Below are 5,991 nucleotides of genomic sequence, written 5' to 3' on the forward strand. Positions count from 1 at the left end.
ATCTGATTTTTGCATTTAGACTATACAATGCTGTAACTATCAAACGTAGACGTTCTGAGGACTACGTAGCAGCATTTCCGCACTCCGCGGACCTCTTTTGGACTTTTGTGATTGCGGTTGTCATGGAGGCAAGGCGGCGACGGAAGGAGGCGTTGCCTTGGGCGCTCCTGACTAGAGGGGATACACGGGGGAGGAAAAAAAGGAGGGCTGCTCGGCTCTCTCTGAGTTTTGAATGAGGAAGTGTTTGCAGACGTGCTGTACTAACAGTTTGATCCAAGTGTTGAACCTTTCCTGCGCGATGACTTCTCTTTTCTGACCGTAGTCAGAAACGCACGGGAGATTTCCTCGGGGTTCACTTTTCCGTTCTGAACCCTCAGCCTCCAGAGTGGGTTAAGAAAGACTCCAAAACTTTTAGGGGAGACACCTTATTTTTAATTTACGGTTCTCCGACACTCCCCCGCTCCGTGCTCACCCCCCTTCTCTCCTTACACACTCACACACGCAAGCACGCGCGCGCGCACACACACACACACACACACACACGGTCCCCATCATACACGCCACCCAAAGAAATAAATGGCTTCTAGCCTGTTCCATAGCAACAGTGTCCCGCTTCATTAGTCACCGTTTGCGTCCGGACCGGGACCGGACCGGACATAACAGCGATTTCCGACTTCGGTCTGAAGCCTGAGGCTGAAAGGTAACACGCTGACAGCAAAATCAGCGCACAAATAGCACCTTAATAAGTCATGTGATCTCAGTTGGTGGTCTCCTGAGTTGATGTCACTGACGTACGACTCACATTTACTGGGGAATATCCGATATGTCTGCTTACATGGCACACGCAGATGCACGTATCCGATTCGTTTCCGATTTATTTCCACATATGAGAGAGGCCTGTATCCGATCTGAGAAAAACAGAATCCATGCGCTTTTGTCCTGCTTACACATTCACCGATCATATCCGATCTGTGCCACGTGAGAGGAAAAAATCGGAATTGGGTCACTTGAACCATGCAGTTTAAAGGCGGCCTAAGAGCTTTCAGACGAAGAAAGTCAAGGTTAGACTGTTTAAGTCAAAGAAACACAAAGATGTAGAAGACCTTAAGATTCACTGCATGTCATTTAACCATCTTTGATTGATGACTGCCTTCGTCTCACAACTTTCATGAGCATTTGAAGGAGGCTGTCATACAATTGGACCAAGGTGGTTCCTCTATCTGCATCAGCAGACTCTTCTTTGCTCTTCATTGTCCTGAAGGATCTGGACCCAATCAAGTAGTTTCACTCACCCCAGGAGAGAAAGGTGGACGTTTGTACTCTTTCATTGGTTTACTATGATGAATAACAAAGAGTCTTGTGGGGTAATTAGACCCAGGCTAAATATAGACTGAACATATTTGCACCCTTAGTGTTTTGGAAAGTCTTCTTTATCCACATTGGCACTGAACGGCACCAACAGGTCACTTGCACCCAAAGTAAGATCTGCAGAGATCTACTCATGTGAGCACAGTCTGTCCTGGTGTGAATCATTTTGTTACATAACAAAAAGCCGATTGTGCCGCAGCTGTACATACTGTAAATAATATGCGGCCTTTAAGTACATTGAGTCACAATAGGGGAGGTTTGTTGTTTTTGTTTTTTTAAGAAACGTTCCTTTCCAAATATTTTTCAGCCACAAAATCCAGATGGTTGTTTTTTTTTTAATTATACAGTTCTGTAAAAGACATAAACTAAACTAAATTTTCCGGAGGATCTAAGTCAACGGTCTTGACCTTTGTGTTTAGAAAGGAATATATGCTAGAGATCAATAACTAAAAACACACAAGAAAGTGTCGCAGTCAAAGATGTGATTCAATAATGTTTTGGTTTTTTACTTTGTTTGGGCCTGTCTTAGATTTTATTCTGTGCATTTCTTGTAACATGCAGTGACTATAAACACTGCATGAAAAACACAAATTCTAACGATTAATAAAATACTTTTACCATTTTGTCGTTTTATCCACTCATTTCCAATTAAATTTCCTTTTCTAGTTAAGGACCCCATTGGTCCTGATTTGCTTCAAAAACTTAGCATTTCATTCACTTCATTCACTTAGACTAAGCTTGCAGACAAAAATGAAGAGAAACACAAATAGGTAGCAATTTCATCCTAGGAATTCTACTGAATTTCCAGCGCACAACAACAGAAATACTGACTTCATCGGTTGTTGTCTTTTCAGTAATTTTCATAGACAAATGTCATTTTAAACTAATTATTGATTGTAATGTTTTACAAGCTAACCCGAAAATCCTTTCACCGCACTGTAAAAATTCATCTTGTAATCGTTTTCTTTAAAATGACACTAAACTTGTTCCACTGCACTCAATATTCTTCAGGAAAACTACTCAATTCTTCCACAATTTTGACCATACTGGAATCGTATTAAATATTGGAGGGACTTTTTTTTTAAACTGCGGCCAATAAGAAGTTAAAATCTAATTAAGATGAGTGTTTTGCGACGATTATTTATGAGTCCACTGTCTTCTGAAGATAAAAACGTTGATGGTTTATTAAAAAATACATTTAAAATAAAAAATTTTGGTGAAAAATGTTCCGACGCACTGCATTGTGGTCTATATTCGCCGATCTAGTAAGCATCAAAGCCCACTGGTTTTTCGCACAGACTTCTGGGAAATTTCCAGGGCACTGGATTTGGGAATTGTAGATTCAGACAGCACTACAACATGGCAAACGCACTAGATAATGCCTATATAGGGGTTAGGGTGGTAATCGGACATACCCCAACTGTATGATCGCTACATATTTGGTGTATTAACACACTAACAAATTCTTAGCTATGTGCTAATACACCAAATATGTTATAGCTGGGTGCAGCTAATGATGTATCTTCAAGTTTCTCGTTGAAATTCTGTTTATCTTTCTCTACCCACAGAGACCAACAAACACTTGGAGTGTCTTTTTCTATATTCATAGTTTTCCAAAACTACTATTAGTTTTGTGGTTATAACAAAACAACAAAAAAGACGGAGTATAAATAAAGTCCTGAGAGTATCAAGGAGCTGTGTTTCTACGTTTCCTTGGAAACAACAAATTGATGCTGTCAGAACCAGTAGTCTGCTCAGAGTTGACATTCCAGGCTGAGCAACCCCACATGTCCTTTAGTCAGCACTGACCCGGCACCTTCTTTGGAATGTGTGTTTTCAAGAGACTCTATGGGGTAAAGTGTGAACAGCAGCCATAGAGGCTGTCAAACACCAAAGTGAGTCCTCAGCATTGTCTGGAAGTCATGTGTGAACAGGAGGTGACGGACAGGACCGCCCAGTAGTGAATGCATGTTTGTGGTTTCTCCAATGTTAAGGGTCTACTCACACTGCGCCTTCACACAATTGTTAGCTTAGTCCATCTTTTGTCCATTGCTCACAACAATCCTGGTCTGAACACAGATGTTAACCAAACACACAGCTGAACTGAAAAAAAAAAAAAACAAAGCTTGTGGGCACACAGAGCACAGTTCCTGTCTTATCTTACCCTCAGTTTGATCTTTAGTTTACGTTTGTTATCTGACAATATGTTCATTTGCTTTTTGATCCAGTTTTGACCAATTGTGGTCATTAAATGCTCTTCCCCTGAATGTTCTACTGTGAATGCAGGTGTGTTAGACAAAAAACAAAATCATAAAGTTACTAATGAAAGACTCAGGTTAGGGATACCGGATGACCAGGGATGGAAAGACTGTAGAACTGCAGGAGTTTTTTTAGTTTTTGCTCAGAGGGAAATTGAAACAGGCACACTATAAGGAGAAAGAGTGACATCTAGCGGTCATTTGATGAAACTGACTCAACAAAGAAAACAAGCAAAGGACGAGAACCTTTTGACAAAATATATTTGTAGTTTTGTGAAGTAAACTCCTCATTCAGCTGTAATACATTTATATATTGTTTCTAACGTATCCAGACGATATAAAAATATATTTGTTTTAGCATCTGAATTTTTTTATGTGAAGAAATGAGCGACTTTCGTCTCTGAGACAGTTTTTATTTGGTCATAATATAAAAAACAAATCCCAAATGACAGATTAGATTCTTGTTACCACATTACTCCCAATCTCTAAATCTGAACAATCATCTGAGAGATGAACAGCGAGAATTTGATTCGTCTTAACCCTTTTTGTAATTTGAAGATTTGGAGGACCAAAGGAAGAACAAACACAAGGTAGAGATTGTAGAAAGTGTCACTGTTTCCAAGAGTTTCTTGGGTTTTAAACTCTTATTGCTGCTACGACACACATGCATTTTCTACCACCCTGGTCTGAAACTTTGCATGGCTCCTTAATTTGACGCTTCCTTGAGACTCATTTCAACAAAACCTGTTTAACCCTTGTGCTATCTTAGATGACCCCACCCTTACATTGACGTGTTCTCCCTACCATGACAAAGGTGGATAAAGGTGGAAAGATTTCATGTAATCCATGGACACCAGTGAGGTTCACGAATCAATGAAGAAAAAAGGTTCCGCACACTGTCTAGTGGGTCTAGATGACCCAACTCCCAATGTTAAAGTGCCTAGGATAGCACAAGGGTTAAATTATAACAAGCAAAACAACAACTAGAGCTATTTTCTTAATGTTCCAGATTTCAATTGGGTTTTATTTTGAAATTCCACATCAGATCTATCTGAAACTTTTTTGTGGCCTCACCAGGTGGGATACTATAAGTGAGAAGTGAAATGACTCTGTGGAAACTAGGAGTTTTCAATTTACACCATTCTCAACATGTGACGATAACGATGTAATAACAGATTTCAATTGGGTTTTATTTTGAAATTTCACATCAGATCCCTCTGAAACTTATATTGTGACATCACCAGGTGGGATACTATAAGTGAGAAGTGAAATGAGTCTGTGGAAACTAGGAGTTTTCAATTTACAGCTTTGTCATCATGTGGCGATAATGCTGTAATAACAGATTTCACTTGTGTTTTATTTTGAAATTCCACATCAGATCCTGCTGAAACTTTTTTTGTGGCCTCACCAGGTGGGATACTATAAGTGAGAAGTGAAATGAGTCTGTGGAAACTAGGAGTTTTCAATTTACAGCTTTGTCAACATGTGGCAATAATGCCCTAATAACAGATTTCACTTGTGTTTTATTTTGAAATTCCACATCAGATCCCTCTGAAACTTCTTTTGTGACATCACCAGGTGGGATACTATAAGTGAGAAGTGAAATGAGTCTGTGGAAACTAGGAGTTTTCAATTTACAGCTTTGTCAACATGTGACAATAACGATGTAATAACAGATTTCAATTGGGTTTTATTTTGAAATTCCACATCAGATCTATCTGAAACTTTTTTTTGTGGCCTCACCAGGTGGGATACTATAAGTGAGAAGTGAAATGAGTCTGTGGAAACTAGGAGTTTTCAATTTACACCATTCTCAACATGTGACGATAACGATGTAATAACAGATTTCAATTGGGTTTTATTTTGAAATTCCACATCAGATCTATCTGAAACTTTTTTGTGGCCTCACCAGGTGGGATACTATAAGTGAGAAGTGAAATGAGTCTGTGGAAACTAGGAGTTTTCATTTTACACCATTGTCAACATGTGACAATAACGATGTAATAACAGATTTTAATTGGGTTTAATTTTGAAATTCCACATCAGATCTATCTGAAACTTTTTTGTGGCCTCACCAGGTGGGATACTATAAGTGAGAAGTGAAATGAGTCTGTGGAAACTAGGAGTTTTCAATTTACAGCTTTGTCAACATGTGACAATAACGATGTAATAACAGATTTCAATTGGGTTTTATTTTGAAATTTCACATCAGATCTATCTGAAACTTTTTTGTGACATCACCAGGTGGGATACTATAAGTGAGAAGTGAAATGACTCTGTGGAAACTAGGAGTTTTCAATTTACAGCTCTGTGAACATGTGACGATAATGCTGTAATAACAGATTTCAATTGTGTTTTATTTTGA

Source organism: Oryzias latipes, chromosome 11, assembly GCF_002234675.1.
Source record: "Oryzias latipes chromosome 11, ASM223467v1".
Lineage (NCBI taxonomy): Eukaryota > Metazoa > Chordata > Actinopteri > Beloniformes > Adrianichthyidae > Oryzias > Oryzias latipes.